This window comes from Balaenoptera borealis, assembly GCF_965194805.1.
Source record: "Balaenoptera borealis genome assembly, chromosome: 7".
Classification (NCBI taxonomy): Eukaryota; Metazoa; Chordata; class Mammalia; order Artiodactyla; family Balaenopteridae; genus Balaenoptera; species Balaenoptera borealis.
In genome coordinates, this window is record NC_138864.1 from 68,719,396 (window position 1) to 68,741,160 (window position 21,765).

The 21,765-nt window shown below is 40.2% G+C and overlaps 1 long non-coding RNA gene across 4 annotated transcripts in view; it reads left to right on the forward strand.

Annotated features, from left to right (window-relative positions):
- The window catches only part of LOC309631792, a 116,754-nt gene that overhangs the window by 21,351 nt on the left and 73,638 nt on the right, over positions 1-21,765 (forward strand). The window contains exon 3 of one of the 4 annotated variants that reach the window (XR_014246544.1): positions 1,818-20,017. The exons of the other annotated variants lie outside the window; for them this stretch is intronic. This is a non-coding gene — a long non-coding RNA (uncharacterized lncRNA). Of the gene's footprint in view, positions 1-1,817; positions 20,018-21,765 lie in introns of those variants that run through there. 4 annotated transcript variants of the gene reach the window in all.

Genomic DNA, 21,765 nt, shown 5'->3' on the forward strand with positions numbered 1-21,765 from the left:
TCAACTGACATGAAAATTTAAAAAATCAATGTATTAGATTTGTGGCTACAAGCCTCCATCTAGGTATATAAACTCCTATGGCATTGCTATATAATTTATAATTGATTAAACACGGTCTTCCTGATCATTCCTTAGGCCCTTTGTCAAAAATCAAATCTTCTCTCATTATTGTTTGTGTAAAAAATCTGATTCAATTATATCACTGATTTCCAGCACCATTTAAATTTCTGAAAGTGTTCAGATAACAGGATTAGCAAGGTCGTGGCCCACTGAAGAAGGGAGGGGCAGGTGACTAGGTGAGGAAAGGTAGAATCGTAGGTATTCATACACGCACACACACTCAGTGTTGAGAGTGGATAAAAGAAAGTCTTTGTCCTTCAAAGTTTCTAAATTCTGGGCCCTTTTATCCTCCAGGGAAGATAAACTGGCTTTTCTAAGTTCTGGGCCCTTACTCAAAGGCAGTGTAATTCTGTTTTCAGAGAAATAGGAGATCTTTTGTGCCCAAGGGCCTAAAGGAGAGGGGGTAGGGTGTCCTGGGGATTAGTTGAGACCCAGGAAGTGCATAATGAAAGCACCTTCTGTGAGTGAGTATTGTTTCACCACCCATGTGGTGGCCAGATGAGGAGGCCTGCCCATCCCTGTGTTCCTGGGGTCACTTCTAGGGGTAGAGGGATGTCTTCACCAGGCAGGAACCACATGAGGAGGGCCCCAGAAGTTTTATGCTTCCTTTGTAGGTTCTTCTATTGCACTGGTCCCTGTGACCTGTCACACTCTAGAATGCTCACCAGCAAACACCCTGGAGACTTGTGCTCACCAGGGACCACTGACAGCTCTGGTAGTCCTTCAACAAAGATTTATTGAGTACTTACTGTTTGCCAGGTTCTTGGTCTGGGGATAGCCCTTTGAAAGGGGGAGGATAAAACCTAAAAAGATTCATAATCTCTCTCCTTCTTTCTTATGCTGAATTTTCTTTCTTTATAGAACTCAAAACACTTTTTATATATCTTCTGTTTATTGTCTGTTTTGCTCCATTAGAATGCAAAGCTCAAGAGAACAGGTACTTCCTATCTTTTTTTTTTTTTTAATATTTATTTATTTGGTTGCACTGCATCTTAGTCTTAGTTGTGGCAGGTGGGATCCTTAGTTGAGGCTCACGGGCTTCTTAGTTGTGGCTCGTTGTCTCCTTAGTTGCGGCTCGCCAGCTTCTTAGTTGTGGCACGTGAACTCTTAGTTGCGGCATGCCTGTGGGATCTAGTTCCCTGACCAGGGATCGAACCTGGGCCCCTTGCATTGGGAGCACAGAGTCTTATCTACCACACCACCAGGGAAGTCCCAGGAACTTTTTCTTGTTTACTGCTGTCTCCCCAGTGTCTAGAACAGTGCCTGGCACACATTATGTATTTCACAGATATTTGCTGAACGAATGATTGACTGAATCAATCCCATTGTTTTAGCCAACAAAAGTCAAGTAGCCTTGTATATTATTTTATCTTCTCTTTCTAAAGAACTCTTATGCTTTTATACCTAAAATATTGTGTTTTCTGCTGCTTTTCCAAAAAGTGCTTATACTGCTGGATCATTTATAATCTGCAGAGCTGCAGTGAACATGTGAAGTAGGAAAGGAACGCTGTGTACCTTGCAGAGTTTCTAGTCTAGTAGAGCCTTGTAGAGCCAATTCTTTTATGAGAGTCCTTTCATGAAAGATCTATGTAGTTTTATAATCTACTTAAATTTGTATTTGTAATTGAAGCAAAAAAAAAAAGTCTAATTTCTACATGAAAAGCAAACCCTTTTTTGGTTGTGTTTCTGTGTGATAGAAACAAGTAAGCAGTAGCCTCAGAAGCTTCCCAGCCACCTCTGCCCCACCACCACTGCTGTCATTCAGATTCTTCTTCCCCCTGCCCTTGCCTGAAGGAGGGGAGGAAGGAAGGGCGAAGGAAGGACAAAGCAGAATTCCAGGAGGATTCTCCCAGCTGTCATCTTTGCCAATGAAATTTAAGATGCATCATTTTCTATTTCTACAGAAGTTTTTGCTAATTTTCTAGTAAAGCCTTCATTGATGTGCAAAAAAAAAATTATGTAGACAACCCCAGTGACCACGTCTGTGACTTTTCTTTCATCAGATATCAATCACAGGCTTATTCAACTTAGCTAGCATGAACTGTTAATAAAATCTGTGTTAACAGGTTTCAAACATTTTATCACTTGGTGTTTACATATTGATTTTCTTTATAGTGTTCTTAAATCTTAATTTTAAAATGGGTGTTAACCTTTTTAGCATGCTGCAGTTTTCTTTCTTTTCCTTTCTTATAGACCTATCATTTTCTGTGTTTTGCTCATTGAATAGCCCTCTTGACTCTTGAGATATATAATGCTTTTCTATTTTACCCAACCTTTTTTTCTTCTTGTAGTAGCCCCTTAAAAACTTTTTTGATATAATCTACCTCTTCCAGAAGGTCAATACAGCATTCCTGATGAAAGAATGACATTTTTAATGCTCAGTAACATTTTTAATGCTCAAATTTCTCTTGACTTACTAATGAAGAGCTTTAATTGCTTTTCCTTTTTCAACTTCTTAGGTTTTTTGTATCAATAAAAAGTTAAAAAAGAAAGAACTTTGGGGGGGGATGGAATTTTATCATTATAAAGTGTACATGTACCTGCATCCTCCCCTAATTTATTTCTTTTAAGTATTGCCTTACTGTTTCATTTCCCTCTTCCTTATCTATGTGATTAATGGAGAATACTCACTGATCCTTCATTATATACGAAAACTAAGATAAGGACTATACTTGCCCTATCTCTTTCAAGCCTCACCACAGTCCTATGAAATAGGTAATATTCTTAGATTTATTTTTCAGATAAGAAAACTGAGACTTGGAGAGCATCCCATCCAAAGTAGTAGAGTAGTTCTGGGAGGAGCTGAACTTTAAATCACTATGTATCTGACTCAAGACTGTATACTCTTAACCAGCTTCTATATGATTGATGTCTGGGATAATTATCCCTTTCCAAGTCCATGGTTTCTTCAGTTTTCAATCCTATCTTCACAGCAGTTTACATTTTCACAGAGGCAGCAAAACCTGGTGTTTCAGAGCAAGGCTCTGGAGCCAGATCAAGTGGATCCAAATCTAGGGCCACTACACACTGGCTGCATAATCTTGGGGAAACTATTTAGCCTTTTGTGCCTTAGATTCCTAACCTGAAAGTAGGGAATAATAGTGCCTACCTCATAGGGCTGTAATACTTAAATGAATCATTAATATACCTAGAGTGTTTAGAACAGTCCCTGGTATATGGTAAATAGCTAATATTGTTGCTTATTATTTATTTATTTATTTATTATTACTTATTAATTCAACACACATACATACTTATTGAGTGCTTTCCTCTGTTACTAATGCCAGGCATCATTAAATTCTGTATAGAGAGCGATTTCCACAGAATCTTTCCTCAGATGTTCAAATCTAGTGGTGGATCCTAGAAAATTGTGCTCACAAGGGGGTTAACCCATACTTAGAAAGATAGTCCAGATATTGGGCAGTCAATCTAAGTTCACTAAATTTGAGAGAAATTGGTTAAGGAGTGGTGGAACGAGAATCTGTAACCAAGTGTGTAGATCTCCCAAACTAGTGCTTTCCCACTGGACTAGATCATTTCCAGATAGCCAGCTAACCCCTCGCATTTCATGTGCCCTTTTACAATTTGAGTTTTCCTATCTCCCCCCATCAAGAGGTTGTGTCTACTTCCTTTACCTTGAGTTTGGACTAGCCCCATGACATACTTTGACCAATAGAATGTGGTGAAAATGATGCAGCATGACTTACAGGCTTAGACCTTAAAAGGCCTTGCAGAGTCCTTTTCTGCCCCCTTGGGATCTGGCCTCCATGTAAAGAAGCTGAGGCTAGGTTACTGAATGATGAGAGAGGGAGTGGAGAGAAAGAAACCCAGCCAGTCTCCTGCCATTCAGTCACCCCAGCTGGGGTGTCAGTCATGTGAGCGAAACCTGGCACCCTGAATCTTGTAGCTTTTGTTGAGCTGCCCCAGCCAATACCACGTGGAGCAGAGTTAAACTGCCCAAATTGCAGACTCACAAGCAAATAAATCAAATAAATGGTTGAGTTGTTTGGGGATGGTTTGTTTCATAGCAGTAAATCCCTGGAACTTAAGAGGTCTTGAGCTTTCATTTTCACTGTCTTGGAAGTCAGCCACCACATTTAAAGCTTGGATTAGATAATGGAATAGTGAGAGACCATGTGGAGATAGTTAAGTCCCGACATTCTGATCATCCTGCCAAGGCCCCAGACATGAGGATGAAGCTACAACCTTAGAACTCCTAGGATAGCCTCGCCACCAGCTGAATGCAGCCATATGAGGGAACCCCAGTGAGACCACCAGAAGGACCACCCAGACAACTCACAGATTCATGGTTGCTGTCTTAAGCCACTACATTTTGGGGTAATTTATTACCATGCAGCAATAGGTAACGAAAACACCCACAATGCACCGTGACTCCCCAGAAGTGAGGGTACTGATGTCCTTAGCTTATAGTGTGTTTGGGGAATAATAGTTCCTACCTTTAATCAAGTAATCATGGTAACTGTAAAGCAGGTAATTTGGCAGATGAAAATTTCAGAGATGTGAAGTAACTTGCTCAAGGCCTCACAGGTAGCACGGTCACAGCAGAATGGTAAGGTGTAATGTGAATGCCTCATTTCAGGCGTTCTCCAACTTTCTTCTCTCATTGGCAATGGTCTTCTAACTCGTCTCACCAACTTCCAGTCTCACGTCCCTCCAGTAGACCCAATCAGTTTTCACTGATGAAGCCAGTGTTAGCAAATATCTGCAGGATCTCTGATTCACCCTTATTAACACCCCACCGTCTAAGATAAAGTCCATGGCACACAAGGCCTCTCTTCTTGCTTCTCTAGCTGCATTTCTCAATACCTCCTTCCTTTACCTTTTTACCATGTGGAGTCACTTGCAGAGCACAGATTTTAAACCCCACCTTGTGTTATCCCTCAGAGCCTGTGCACAAATTACTTTGCCAAGAATGCCTTCCTCGCCTCCCCACCTCCTGGTATATCCATTCACCTCCCAGGACTTGGCTCAAGCTCTACCTTGACTGTGAAGCCTCATTCCCTGATCTTCCCTGGGCACAGATGACCGCTCCTCACTTGTGCCCTCGCGGAAGCTTACACTTTCCTAGTAGAGCATTAGTAACACCTTGCTGTTTATAAGTCAGTTTTTATCAACCAGACTGTGAGCTTCTTAGTTTTTCATTCGTCTAGTGTCCTCAACATTTAGCCTGGACTGGTCCTTAATGAGAGAAGTGCCCCCGTAAAGGAGAGAAGTGAGACCCAGAAAGGATCAGGTCAAATTGTCAAGGGCCTTGAATGTCATGCTGGTATAATCCAAGTGTCTGCCACCTGGATGTCTGCAAGTCCTCCCATTCTTCTAGGGCCACCCTTTCCTCTTAGGTCCAAATTTTCAAAGTGTCCAGCTCCCATTCCACATTGTATGAAAGCCCAACATCTCCTCCCTACAAATAGCTCCAGAGCTTTAGGGAATGAGGAGTTGAGCCAGAAACACCCAAGTCCCTTAGTCACTTCTTGCTCCTATTTCCTGCTTGTGCGGACAGTGTCATTTTTCCTGTGACTACTGTCCACTTTCCACACTGCTTCACTCAAGAGTTCTGCTTCGATTCTTTTGTTCTCCCAAAGCAGCTTGAACACAAGGCTGTGGTGGTTGGAAGACTCTTTTTCTCCTAATTGCTTTTACAGTCTTGAATAGATAACATATTCACATGGTTTAAAAATCAAATAATATAAAAGGTACATAGTGAAAATTCTCACTCCTACCCCTGCCTTTGTCTGCCATATTTCCCCCCTTTCCCTGCCCCCGGTAGCTTTTTTTTTTTTAAGCTTCTTTGGTGTTCCTCTAGGATTTACTGATGCAAATACAATATAGTGAAAATACAGAAAGATTTTTGTCTCTGTTAAACATTGCTGGCAAAAGCTATGAAAGTATGCTGCCTGGACCTACTTTCAAGTCTGTGCTGTCATCTGCTCTCCATGGGGCCTTCCCCCCACCCAGAAAAGTCTTTTCTTTTCCATTTTTCCTACAGGACTGATTTTCCCAGTGACAATATTTTTTTGAATAAAAAATTGGGACACCTGGCCTGAGATGTGAGTTTTTGTAAAATATAGGACCAGATAATAAGTTTGCTCTAGAAAATGTGGGATCAAGTTCTCTACAGTTATTCCAACCTTCATTAATTCCCAAGGCCTGGCCCTTTCTCTAGGATAGCAGACTTTTAGTATCATTTATGGTGTAGCCAGGACTACAGCTCAGGAAAGAATTGAGAATGATTTAAACTTGGATATTAGCGATCATTGTCCTGACACGGGGGATAAATCACTAGCCACCCTTTTCTCCAGGGCTCTTGTCAGCTGCCATATGGCTGGGCCTCCCTCCCTCTGTTGAGACCCTCTCCTCAATCTTTTTCCTTTTTTTCCAAGTCCTGGAATGCTCACTGCTCTCTCCCCTTCCCAGGCTACCCCTGAAAACTCTCACTTCACTTTTAGTTTTATATACATGGAGCAATTTAGTTTGGTGGAGAGGGGTCACATGTGAGGTACTCTTCTGGGAACTACCAGATTGATGGTGAGCCCTTGAGCAGCACTAATTTTAGCAATCAAGCCGTTCTATAATAATTTGCATATAGATAGGAAGGCATCGGAGTGCCCCCTCGTTAATATTAATGAGATCAGGTTCTCATTGGATTTATCATCTAACAAACGTCACACCTTGGGAGTTAGTGTAACTTATACACTCATTCCCTGTGTAGTTATATGGCAAAGACAATGAGTGTTCCCCCAGCGTTGCAGGTGTTCTCCTACATGACCCAGCCTCACTTGCATTTAGGTTGGGCCATGTGACTTGTTCTGGCCAGTGACCCATGAGCAGAAGTGGTGTGTGTCTCTTCTGGACTGAGGCAGCTAAGAGTCAGTGCACCTTCTCTATCCCTCCCTTCCCATCAGCGGAGGCCAAGCATTCCAGGTGGCACAGCTACAAGCTTCAGGAGGGCCAGCTGATCCACATTGGACTGTGATGTGAATGAAAAATAAGCATTTATTGTGATAAACCACTGAGATTTTGGGATATTTTTATTAATATTTAATTACATATCTATGCTACTTGAGCCAATGTTTTTGGAAATTAAAACCCAATACATAGGGCTTCCCTGGTGGCGCAGTGGTTGAGAATCTGCCTGTCAGTGCAGGGGACACGGGTTCGAGCCCTGGTCTGGGAAGATCCCACATGCCGTGGAGCAACTAGGCCCGTGAGCCACAACTACTGAGCCTGCGCGTCTGTAGCCTGTGCCCCGCAACAAGAGAGGCCGCGGTAGTGAGAGACCCGTGCACCGTGATGAAGTGTGGCCCCCGCTCGCCGCAACTAGAGAAAGCCCTCGCACAGAAACGAAGACCCAACACAGCCAAAAATAAATAAATAAATAAATAAAAATTAAAAAAATAAACTGCTTTGTTAAAAAAAAAACAAAACCCAATACCTAAAATCTCAAAAACGATAGTGTGTTTGTGTGTGTGTGTGTATCTTGTCTGGGATATGCAGATATGTCTTCACATTCTGCATGAATTACAGTTTGAAAATCTTTTTGATTGTTTTTTTGTCTGAAGGTCCCATGTATGTATAAGTGAATTTTATTAAAGTATTCTAGTATCTCAATACTGCTGTTCTCAAAGCCAGCAAGAACTTTAAATATTCAATATAAGCTTATAATGTGTTGCCCTTTCATTTATTCCTAGTCCTGTACATTCAGGTATAGGTACAACTTCCTGTTTGGCCCCCTTCCAAATTTCCTTAGGCTTTCCCGGAAACAGTTATGTAAAATTCTGGTTGGAGGTTTGTTTTCTTAAAGTTTTTCAAGGTAAATTTAGCAGTCCTTCTCTGCTGTTAGGAAAGTGAGATTAATTTAGAAGCTTTCTTCTTAGCAGCCTCTCCAAAGTTTCCTAATGACCAACGCAATTTTCTGTCATCCAACACAGACAAATACCAGGTCCCATTCTGTTGCTCCCAATGCCTTTCCTTCTCTGGGCTACTCAGGTGTTCTCTTACACAGGGCTTATTTCAACTGGAATTTTAGTCATACTTCCACGGCTGTCACATAGCTGTTTTATTTAGTTTTCTAGGACCGCTTTAACAAAGTGCCACAAACTGAATGGCTTGAAAAACAGAAATTTATTGTCTCCTTTCCTGGAGACTCACAGCCCAAGATCAAAGTGTTAGCAGGGCCATGCTCCGTCTGAAGGCACTAGGGAAGGATCTGTTCTAGACCTCTCTTCTAGCTTCTGGTAGTCCCTTGGCATGTGGCAGCTTAACTCCTATCTTTACATGACTTTCTCCCTGTGTGCCTTTCTGTGTCCAGAGTTTCCCCTTTTACTAAGGACAACAGTCTAATTGGAGTAGAGGTCTACCCTAGTCTAATATGATTATACTGCAACAACCCTTTTTCCAGGTAACATCACATTCTGAGTACTGAGAGTTAGAACTTCAATATATAGATTTAGGGGGACATAATTCAACCCATAGCAGTCATCATTGTTTGCAGTGTCAAGCATGTAAACATAATGGTTAACAGCAAAGTCCTTACAGTCATACTTATTTGTGTTGGAATCCCATTTTCTGCCATTTGAACCTCAGTTTTTTTGTCTCTAAAACGGAAGCCTTAATCATTACCTTATAGGGTTGTTGTTAATTAAAGAACATTCTGCTTCAGTTTTGGCCATGAAGACCAAAATTTCATGGCTTCAAAAACCAAAACCAAAATAAATAATTGCAAAGTACCTCCACATTCTAAAGTGAGTTGCTGAACCACCTATGCAAGACAGGCTGAGACAGTCTGAGACTATGCGAGCTGGCGTGTGCAATCACTCATCTCTACCGAAAAAGGAGTCGTAGTTGATAAGGCCAAAAGGAGAGAAATTGTTTTTTAGGGAGCTATTCTCCTGTTTCTCATGTAGAACGGGAAGGGAGTGCTTCCCTCTCACCTCAAGGAAGGTGACAGGAAGCTTCAGAGATCTTGAGCGAAGTAGGAACTAATGTTTAACTCGTGTCTTGGGAATTAAACATGGAAGACTGTGGCTGCAGGGGCCCAGATGCTCCCCACCAACAACAGAACAACGTAGTGGAGAATTTTCCCATGTGTCCTGTGGGCTGGCAGGATGGAGCTAAGTGGGAGTCATTTTGAAAAGATTGTCCAGGAAGGTTTTCTGCTGAGCTGCACCTCAGCGAAGTTAGAGTATACCATTGGATGTAGAAACTGAGGAGGATTCATCACTGGGCAGCCTAAAAAGGAACTGGTTGGACATTGGAAGGCTGCAGTGGGGTGAGGGAGCTATGTCAGTGACCCAGCAGAGAAAGAATCAGCATTGGGGATCTGCCATGCCCGGAGGGCTCCAATGCCAGATCATATCTGGACCAGCTTAGAGACTAGTTTTTCCTCTTCCCCATCACATTCCAACCCTAGAGGAACCTGAGTAGTCTAGTAGGGGAGGAGACATGGGAAGGAGAAGGAAAACGAAGAAACATCTTACAGAGAATTGGAGCAGAAGCCAACCATGTTCTCTTCCTGAAAATGAGAGGCCAAAGGAAGCTCAAGCTGGGGGTGTGAATAAGCTTTAAATTGGATGAGAACATTGGGTTATATGCTAATGACCTTGGACTGGACATTTTAATGACTGAAATGAGATGATTTGGCGGACTGAAACGAATTGGAGGATAAACTTTAAGATCTGAGAGTGGCTTAAGAAGTGAGGAGACCTGCCTCCTTTCATTTGTGGAGGGACAGATCTACCCATGGAGTTTGAGTAGAATGGGGAGAAGAATAAAGCTGTCCTCACCTGTACCTTGTTGAATTCATCCTGGCAGAAAGGCAGTAGTTGGTAAAAGTTGCTGTAAATCTGATAATGCTGGTAATTATTTTAGTTACCATTGTGACTGAATAAACCCATACCATCTTTCATGGTGGTGTCAGTGTGTAGTTTCAGAGAAACAGAAATCATTGCCACAATTATAAGTAGAAAGGGACTTAATATAGGTAATTAGGTACTTGCAAAATCATTGGAGAGCTGGAGGAGCAGCCTCTAAACTGAGCCTCCAGAAATAGCTACCAGGAGATAACCATCAAACTGATTTGCCAGGGGAGCTATCGCCCCACCCCGTCGTAAATGTGTGAAATTAAGAGTCTGTTGGGGAACCATCTGAATTCTTGCACACACTGCTATAGTTTCAGTCTGTGGATCGTGAAGACACTCTCATCCTCGCAGCTGCTAACTCATAACACTAGTGACGCTGGACACTGGATATTGGGATGCTGTTGCAGAAAAATCTGCTGCCTGCATGACCCTACTTGGTAGCAGCAACAAACATCAGAGTAGGCAGGTGGCTCTGGTCTCACTCCTGCCTTTCTAGTCTCTTGAGTATATTTAACTCATAATCTGAACTTAGCTGTGAAGGAGTCATAGAAATGTAATTTTGAGCTTTTCAGTCTTTGCAATACAAGAAGGTATCACAGGAGGTGGTTGGAATGGATGTTAAGAGCTAGTGTTTCATATTCACCACAGTGATCCCATGCATATGAAAAGACAGGGTATGCCAGCAGCCCCAGCTTCTGTCTAAAAGACCAATTACTGGAGTCACTTGGGTTTTTTAAAAATCAACTTTATTGAGGTATAATTTGCATATAATAAAATGCACCTATTTTAAGTGTATGTTCAATGAGTTTTAACAGACATAATGTAAATGTCATCAATATCATAATCAAAATGTAAAATCTTTCCATCATTCCAAAAATTTCTTTTGGTCTCTGCAGTCAATCCCCACTTCCCCTCCCTAAGCAACCAACCACTGATCTGCTTTCTGTCTCCGTAGACTAGTTTTCCCTGTTCTAGAATTTCACATAAATAAAAGCATACAGTAGGATACAGCTGCTTTTAATATTTGCAAATAGGTTTTTTCCTTGCCAAGAATCCAGCATGGCATAGTGGAATAAGTAGGATTTTCGAAGCTAGACAAACTCAAGATTGACTCCCAACCCTACTACCTAATAGCTCTCAGGCTATTACAAGTTGAACTGAGCCCAGATTTCTTAACTGTAAAATGGAAATTTAAAACAAAAATAAAAACAAAAAGCACCTATGAAGGTTAGAGCCAATAAATGAATAGCACACAAATGGCATTCCAGGAAAGGTAATTATCATTCTTCTTCTTGATGATGGCTTATTATTTTCCGTTTATGCTGGTTTTCCAGTCAATTGCACTTTAAACTATAGTGCTTCTGTGGGGAATTTTATCACTGACTTTCACACGTGACTGCTGTAACAGCAATTAAAAGCTATCCTTTGGAGTATCAGATTGCTTCACATCTTGGGTACTACCACTTGCTACGTGACCTCATGAAAAATCTGAATCTGTGCCTCAGTTTTCTTTTTTATAAAACGGGAATAATAACAATACCTAGAATTGTTATGGGAATTAAATAATACTTATCACCTTAGTAAATACTCAAAATGGTTAGCTATTATTGATATCATTGTTATTTCATATTGAAATTTCCCTAAGACCCCTCAGAGTGGATTCTGTCTCTATACCTTCACTTCAGCTCCATACTCCGAGAGAAGCGACTCTCGCTTTTCTGGCCAATTACAATTTCCTGTTTTAGCCTCCAGGAACTGCTCCCTCCTACAGAATACATTTGTGCCCTCTCATTTGGTATGTATCCCAGGCTTTATATTATCATTGAACTGTAGAATGTTTGGGATTGAAAAAATGGTTCACTAGAACCTCTCATTTTATAGCTGGTATAATAGAGGTCCAGTAAAGACGAATTATTTATCAATTATTTAATTATAGCTTTAGAACATAAACTGGGTTAGAACTTGGGTTCCAAACTCTCAGTCCTGTGTCTACAACATAATTTAAAGAGCTTAGCACATAATATTTAGTGGTTTACTGACTTATTATTTGAATTCTTAAAGTATACCGTGCTCAGTTGATTTCTAGAGCCAAATCCAAGGACTTTGCTTGTCACAATCCCTAAGCTCTTGTCACTCTCTGCAATTAGAGAAATGATACTCAGCCCTGTCAAAATATAATCACAAAGTTTATCAGGAAAATCATCTGAAAATAAGTCATGCATATTACACTGTGTGAGACGGATATGCTGCATTGCAGGATATGCCGCATAGACTTTATGTGGTGGATACAAATCCTGCTGATGTTATGATGCCAGTTCTTTAACGACTAGCCATAAATGTATGAAGTCTTGCTCTATAATTGCAAAGAAAATGCTTTTTATCACCAGTTTAGTCTTTGGGTAAATATTTTAAAAGAAATTTCCATGATATCTTCAGCCCAATGAGATGAAAGCTCTTATATTCCACCCACACAAGGCAAACACAATTGGATAAAAAGTAAAATGCAGGCGAACCACTGGTGTATTTGTATGCAAGATAGCAGTTATACAGGTTTTCTAGGACCGAAGAACTAAAACTGTCACCTCCAGCAGTGTGTTTCTGCCCACCTGCCACTGTGGACTTAGGCAGGAAGGAAGATCAATATGCATATCCTGGGAAGGAGGGAGAAGAGAGGGCGAGCGTGAGACAGGAGGGATGCCTCCTTTTATGAGAAAGTCGGACAGCTCTTCAGTGTTTCTTCCATAATTTCTAAAACGCTGTGTATCGGGGATCCCCAAGATCACTCCCCCCAGGCCCAGTGATTTGACAGAAGGTCTCACAAAACTCAGCATCTGTGTGTATTCATAGCTAAGATTTATTACCACGAAAAGATACAAAGCAAAATCAGAAAAAGCAAAAGTTGCATGGGGTGAAGTTGGGAGGAAACCAGGCTCTAGCTTCTGAGTCCTCTCTCGGTGCATTGCCTTCCTTCCTTCAGCAGTGAGTTGTGGCCACACATGAAAGTGTTGTCTCCTGGGGCGGCTCATTAGTGACTTGGTGCTCAAGGTTTTCACTGGGGGCTGGTCAAACAGGCACTCTCTGCCCACCACATACCCAAATTCCGGATCCAAGAAGAAAAGCAGATGTTCAGCATAAAGCGTACTGTGCGCAAACAGTCTAGCCCTAGTGAGCCACCATTAGGGAACTTAAGGAAACTTAAGAACTTAGGGAAAGTTTTCTATCAGTGTAGGGAACTGTTTACTTGCTAAGTTCCCAGATGCCAGCCAAGGGTCAATCTTGCAAGCAGAACTTTCTAAGGACAGCAGTCTCAGGCCTGCTATGCTAACTCTTTTTCTGCACACACTATTTTCTTCATTCAGGCAGGCATAGAGACGTAAGAAAGACGACTCTTGTAATCCCATTAGAAATAAGTCATCTGTAGCGAAGAGTTTACATGACTTACCTAACATCATATCTGGTTAGTTGGCTTGGATGGCTTGACCGGGGCCATAGGATGGAGACTCAGTTCTGGCTGGTATTTGGGTTCTCGGTTCTTCTCCATATTATCTTTCCTAGGGCTGCCAAGATGCTGCCAGGACAGCTTTTTTACTCATGTTTGATTCCTGGGCTGGGATGTGTTGACTGAAAAAAACTTCACTGACTGAAAAAAACCTAAAAGTTGAGAATTATGTTTTATTCAGAGGACATTCTGAGGACTTCAAGCCCAGGAGACAGGACTCTCAGATCATTCCGAGAGACTGCTCTGAAGAGACAAGGGGGGAGCCAGGATATATAGGAGTTTTTGCAACAAAGACCAGGTAGTCAGAACATCAAAAAATTACTGTTAAAGAAAACTAGAAAAGAAATCTCAAGTTAATGAATTTAGTGCCTTTCTATGTATGGGAAGATGGGCTCACTGAAATCATTCCTTTGATATGCACCTCAGTTATCTGGGGTCAGTATCCTGTGTTTACTCATCCTGAGTTCCCTCAGGGTGCATCGTTGGGGGTGGCTGTAATGTGATGGCTTGATGGCTGCAGCATCCTTTGTTTACTGATTGGCAGGCAGTATTTTTCATTCACAGATGGCCGAAACAGCCAGGCCTAGTGCCCTGTCAATGTGGATTCTCCAGATGGATAGTTAGGCTTCCTTACAGCATGATGGTTCCAGACACTTGGGCTTCTTACATGATGGCTGGCTTCCCTCAGAGCAAGCATTCTAAAAGAGCAGGGCAGAATCCTAGAACATCACTTCTGTTACACTGTTATTTAAGCAAGTTACTAAGGCCAACCCAAATTTAAGGAGAAGGTAATTAGATTCAATAGCAGGATAACAAAGAATTTGTAACCATCTTTAATGAATATTTACAATAAGTAATTTATCTGGTTATCTTAACATCCATTTCTATTATAGTTATCTACTTTGCATGTTTTATTTCTCCCACCAGACTGCAAATTCCTTAAGGGTAGGGACCCAGTCTACCTCAGTTTCCAATTTGCTACAATGTTAAACAGTACTTTGCTGATAGCACAGGTTGTTTGTTGAATAAATAAAAGCTATTAAATGCTTACTACATGCCAAGCACTATACTAAGCTCTTTGAATTTATTATCTTGTGTAATCTTTATGACAATCTTTTGAGGCATTATTTTTATTTCCATTTTTTAGATGAGGAAGCTGAGGTATAGAATGGTTAAGTTGTCTGCACAAGGGCACATAGCTAGTACCAGAATTTGGACTCACTTCTATTCCAGAAGCAGGAATCTGTTTTCTAGGCAGTTGATATCGGGCAGCTCGAAAACTAAAGTCTTAACCATTTTTTTTTTTGGCTGCGTTATGTGGGATCCTAGTTCCCTGACCAGGGATCAAACCTGTGCCCCCTGCATTGGGAGCTCGGAGTCTTACCCACTGGACCGCCAGGGAAGTCCCTAAAACCAAAGTCTTGACCCAGAATTATTTAGAGATCAAGCCTTAGGCACCATTCCTAAAGGTACAAGCCTCACTGCATTCCTTTACTCTATTCATGCAAGGGGTGGGGAGGGTCTCTTAAAGATTTTAAAGACCAAGTTTATATCTTAAATATCTTTAAGTTAACCAATGAGAGTTCCTTTCTGGCATTCAATATACTAGTTAGTAGACTTAAAACCCCATTTCTGAAATTCACTGAGAACATTAGCAAAGAATCTGGTGTCAATCCAGATGTTGATGACAGAAACAGAATACTCACTTCTGGCATATGGGTTTTTCAGTTGGAACATTAGCAACAACCTCTGGAGTATGCACTTTCAATTAAAATTTTAGTTGACTGCACCTAGGCTGCAGTTTATCCTAACTAGAACAAATAAAATATCTTAAATTTAATTTGATTTAATTGCCATCCTCAAACCATGGCTTGCACACAGGCTTCTGTTTAGATTCCATTGGCTGGAAGTTGGTAACATGGTCACATTCAGCTTTAAGGGAAGCTGGGAAGTGGAGCCTTTTTCTAGGAGACCCTGTGCCCAGATATCACAGATATTACTACCAAAGGAAAAGAGATGAACAGGTACTTTGAACTCTGCAAGGCTTCCCCTGGAGAGGAGAGACTCACTGTGGTTGCTCAGTGTTTTCACTTGCATGGCAATGAATAAGTCCTTTCTCCACTCTCAGTCTGTGGGAAACTTTCCAGGTATGAGAAATAGTCCCATGTTTTCCCAGAAATGGGTCAGGGATGTGGCAATGGCTTAATGGTGGCTATAGATGTGTGGAGGCAAAAATTTCTTCCATCAGTTCTCTTATGTTCCCAGTTATGTTAGGATCTTGCTACTAAAAGTGTGTCCGTGGATTAGCAGCTTCTGCATCACCTGGGAGCTTGTTTGAAATGCTGACTTACATTTTAACAAGACCTGCAGATGGTTCCTATGCACAGTCCAATTTGAGAAGTACCGTTTTCGAACGCTTCCTCTTCCTTCCTCAACATACCTGTACTGGAGCACATACACTAGGACGGGGGCTAAAGTGTTTCCTCCAGCAGGGCAACTTTGACCTAGAGCACAAAAGTAAGTCTGGGAGAACTCACAGACAACTGGTGTATTATAGTTTAGATCATAAATTACTCAGCCCTTTCATACAGATTAGCTTATTTTTCTATGCAAAAAGCAACTAAAATACATATGTTTTGGTTTTTCAGAAGAAAGTAACAAGAAGAATATGTTAAGAGTGGACCTGTTTGGTAATGTACAACATGATAAATACAATTAATACTGCTGTATGTTACACACGAACGTTGTTAAGAGAATAAATCCTGAGTTCTCATCACAAGGAAAAATTTAAACAAATTTTTTTTCTTTTATTTTGTATCTATATGAGTTGGTGGATGTTCACTAAACTTACTATGGTCATCATTCCATGAAGTATGTAAGTCAAATCATTAAGCTGTATAGCTTAAACTTACACAGTGCTATATGTCAGTTATATCTCAATAAAACTGGAAGAAAAAAAGGAGAGATGTAATAAATAAAATTCTTTGCATTACACATTAAAAAAAGAGAGGATCTGTTTAGATGATGGAACTCTGGATAATTTATTTTTCCAACTGTGTCATACTTGTCAGAATTTTTTTAAGGAACATAAACTATTTTATTTTATTTATTTATTTTTTAAAATAAATTTATTTATTTATTTTAATTTTAATTTTGGCTGCATTGGATCTTTGTTGCTGTGTGCGGGCTTTCTGTGGTTGCGGCGAGTGGGGGCTACTCTTTGTTGCGGTACGCAGGCTTCTCATTGCAGTGGCTTCTCTTGTTGCGGAGCATGGGCTCTATGCGCACGGGCTCAGTAGTTGTGGCACACGGGCTTAGTTGCTCTGCGGCATGTGGGATCTTCCCGGACCAGGGCTCGAACCCGTGTCCCCTGCATTGGCAGGCGGATTCTTAACCACTGCGCCACCAGGGAAGCCCACATAAACTATTTTAAAGTGGAAAAAATTATTGTTTGAGAATGATATGAAACATACTTGTTTTAGCTTTAGCAATCAGTTACATAGCTGCACAAGAAATAAATCTCTAACTGGTCTGGAAGAGAACAGCAATGGCATGGGTCATTATGTATCTACCCAAGACAAGCTTCTGCAGTTGCCAAAATAAACTGCTTATTCACAGGAGATGGGCAGTGCTGATTTTGGAACATTACTCTTAACTGCTGACTTCTGCAACTCAAAAATTTTAGTGTCATTTCCTAACTTTGTTTTAAAACGTATTTTCATTTTGAAACTTGGCACAAATGTTTAATAAAATTTTCTTTTTGTAATTGAAATGATTCAATTCAACTACATTTAATGGACAGCTGAAGGTTACACAGCTCTGAATCTTTTTTTCGTTTGTTTTTTTGGAGGGAATGTAGAAAGGAATTAAAAGACATGGTCCGTACATTCAGGAACTCACTTTGGAGGACTCTCATGAAATTCTTTTATAACTCTTTCAAAAATTAGGATTTGTTTAAGTGTGTGAAATAATTTTATTCTGATTGGATATTCTTATAACTATATACATTTTTTTCCCCAAAACCCTTGATATATCTGACCCATTTGATATAAAAACAAGAATAAACTCTAGCTTCAAAGGTCACGATCATGTAGAGAATAGTACTGAAATAAGATATAATTTCACAATAGCAAGTATGGAAACACATTGAAGGCATTGGATCTTTCTCCTGCTGCTTCTGGAGAAAGATGAAGAAGGGCAAACGAAGGGAGCAGAGAAAGCATTACATTTCCTTAATCAGTTCTTGGCAAGAACTTTTACAGGAGAGTTTACAATGGGAAATTCATGCCTGTTCCTTGACTCTTGAAACAACAAAACTGAATTTCCCCAGAAGAAATTTTTACTCTAGTGGTGGAATTAGATTAAATTGACTAAAAACAGTGAAGGATTAGTGAAGAAGACTCTACATTCTATCGGAGGATTAAAAAAAAAAAAATCTAATTCTGACATTTTAATTTGTGTACTGATTGAGATGGATGTTAATTTTTATGTATTGTGTGATAAAAAATATTACCTGCCATATCAATAAACAAAGGATGTTGCAGCCAACAAAACCTCAGCCACTACAGCCACCCCCAACTGTGTACCCTGAGGGGATTCAGGATGGACAAAAAATACCAAGGGCTGAGAATTTAACACGATCTATAGTGATCTGAGAAGGCTTATAACAATATGGAATGTTGAAACGCTGAAGGAGGTTGTCAGATATGCTTCCCCACACCCCAAAAAATAGAAGAAGGTTATGTTCCTTGAGTAATAAGTTTCAGATTAAAATTAACATTAAATTGTCTAAAGAATTCTGGTTCAAGATGGCTGATGAAGCACATGCCTAGGAAGAAAAATGTATAAAAAATGAAAAAAAAATAACACAATGAAAGAAATGGGAGGGGTTGTTGGTAGACAAGAGATTTCAACAAATTTCTGGAAGATGTAAAATTTCTGGAAGATTAATGAGTGTTGATTATTGAGGCTGAGTAGAGGAAGCCATAGCCAAGAACACACCAGGGAGCTGACTGTCTGGAAGAGGCCCAGACAGGCTCTAGACTTTGACACAGTAGATGCAATCGGGGATGGGACTAAGAAATTGGACTGAAAGGATCTGTAGACAGTCATTAACCCCAGGGCAAAAATTGGAGAGTTTAAACAATCTTAAGAAACTGCTTAGGAAAAACTAGGGCAGATGACTAGGAAGCATTCCCAAGGTAATGACTCCTTATTCTGGCATTTAAGGGTTCCTAGAGTTACAGCTGGCTTTGTGGCTGCACAAATCCTACCTACCATTAACCAGCCCATGTACATGCAGCTCCCAGAGTCTTTCTATTGCCATATTTTTTTAAAAAGGTTTTTATTTTGGCATAATTTTAGATTTACAGAAAAGTTGGAGGAAAGAATTCTCATATACACTATACCCAGGTTCCTGCAATATTAGTATGTTAACATGTTTATTCCTTTCTCTCTCTTTTCTTGACAAATAGGTAGATAGATATACATACATTCTGGTTTTTTTCCTGAACCATTTGATAGTCAGACATGATACCCCATTATACTTAAATACTTCAGTGTGTATTTCCTTAAAACATTCTCTCACACAAGTCCAAAAAAAGATCAAAATCAGAAAATTAACATTGATATAATACTACTATCCAGTTGTTGATCTTATTCAGATTTTTCCAATTTAAAAAAAACTGTTCTTTTTAGCAATAGAAATTTCCAGATCATGTTGCATTCAGTTGCCATGTCTCTTTTAATCTCTTTTAATGAGGACCAATTCTTTAGCCTTTGTGTTTCATGGTACTGACATTTTAGACTACTCTTCAATTATTTTGTAGAATGTCACTCAGTTCAGGTTTGTCTAATGTTTCCTCATGATTAAATTCAGGCTGTACATTATTGGCAGCAAATCACAGAAGGAAGGGATTTTTCTCAGTGCATCTTATCAGGAGGCATGTGATGTTAATTTGTCCCATTATTGCCTAATTCTTAATGTGAACAGCAACCAAGGATCAATAGATATCAGATGAAAGTCTCCAACATGAAAAGAAAAACCTAAGGTAAACTAACAGGAAGATAAAGAAAGAAAAAGAAAGGAAGGAAGGAAGGGAGGGAGGGAGGAAGGAAGGAAGGAAAGAAGGAAAGAAAGAATTCAGGGAACAGAAGTACACCTTAAAATAGGAGAGACTTCCCAACTGGTGCTTTTGAGATGTCAGAAACAATGGCATGGGCTTCCCTGGTGGCGCAGTGGTTGAGAATCTGCCTGCCAATGCAGGGGACGCGGGTTCGAGCCCTGGTCTGGGAAGATCCCACATGCCGCGGAGCAACTAGGCCCGTGAGCCACAATTACCGAGCCTGCGCGTCTGGAGCCTGTGCTCCGCAACAAGAGAGGCCGCAATAGTGAGAGGCCCGCGCACCGCGAAGAAGAGTGGCCCCCACTTGCCACAACTAGAGAAAGCCCTCGCACAGAAACGAAGACCCAACACAGCCATAAATAAATAAATAAATAAATAAAGACTTTCTCTCTATTCACTGTCTTTAAAAAAAATAATAATAATAATAATATTTTAAAAAAAAAAGGTGAGCAGAGTTTTTAAAAAAAAAAAACAATGGCATATATAAAACAAGAAATTGTGTGTTATGAAGAAGAAAGAGTTCTTGGAAAATAAAATTGAATTGCAGGAATTAAAATTTTGAAAGTTTTAAAGGTGAAGTCAAGAAACTCGCCTAGAAACTAGGAAAAAGAGAGAGAGAGTTGTAGGAAAGATAAGATATAAAAGTCATAGCAGATCATTGCTGGGGTTCTATATTAGGATCAGCTTTGGCTGCATCATAAAACAGAAAAATCACTAAAAAAATCAGAGATTGACAAGATAGAAGTTTCTCACTCACATAAAAGAAGTAGATAGCTCTGAGGTGGTTTGGTGACTTCAGTGAGTCACTGGGAACATTAGGCTGTTACCTTCCTGTTCTACCATCTAGTAAATGCTAAACGGTAGAACAGGCCACCTCATTCTCAAGGCCACCTCATAGTCCAAGATGGCTGCTGCAACTTAAGCCGTTGTGTCTGAATCCAGGCCAAAAAAGAAGTAAGCCAGAAGGACCAAAAAAATCTTTTAAACGGGGGGGGGGGTGGGGGGGTGGGGGGGGTTTTTACAAACGGTGCTAACTACCTTTAAGCAGCTTTCCCATAATTCTGCTTACATCTCTTTTGCCAAACCTGCCTGCAAGGAAAGCTAAGAAATGTAGTCCTGTATTTTGGGCAGCAATGTGATCACAGAAAGATCAGGATACTCTTACTAAGGAGGAGGATATTGATATTGAGTTAGGCAGCTGGCAGATTCTGCCACCTAGTTTAATAGGCAACATAATTTCCACAGCAGAAAGGAGATACAAATCATTAAGTAACTAGTAAATACCTCACAGGATACATTTTGTACACATAGTCATAACAGTTTGAAATTTTAGAAATCTAGTGACTAAAAATAAGGACAATGTAATTCCAAACAAAACAAAACATCTTTAACAAATATATAAAAGATGTTCAACCTTGTTTACAAAATTAGAGGACTACAAATAAAAATAAAAATAAAATATTTTTCAGGATCAGCTTGGAAAAATTAAGATATTGAAAATATCCTATGTTGGTGAAGGTTTTGAAGAAGAATTTTTCTCATCAACTATTGGCATAAGTATAAAAGTCAGCCTTTTGAAATGAAAATTTGGCAGCACTTAATATATAAATGTATTGGTTTTTTGTTGCTCCTGTAACAAATTACCACAAACTTTAGTGGCTTTAAACTATATGTATTTAAAACACACACACACACACAAATTTATTAATTTAAACTCTGTAGGTCATAGTCTAGTATGGGCTTCACTGGATTAAAATCAAGGCGCCATTAGGGCCGTGTCCCTTCCTGGAGGCTCTAAGGGAGAATCCATTTCCTGTTTATCTCCATTGCTGGCAGATTCAGTTCCTTGCAGATATGTCTGAGGGCTTCATTCTCTTGCTGGCTGTCAGCTGAGGGCAGATCCCGAGTCCATTTGTGGTCTTTGGCTCATGGTCCCCATCCTCCATCCTCAAATCAGCCATGACAGCTCAAGTCCCTCTTATTCTTCACATGTCTTCCTTCTTCTGTCCCAGCTCTGACCCAGTCAAAAAAGTCTCTTCACTTTTAAGAACTCATGTAATTAGACTGGGCCCACCCAGATAATCCAGGATAATCTCCCCATCTCTAGGTAGATAATCTTAATCACGTCTGCCAAATCCCTTTT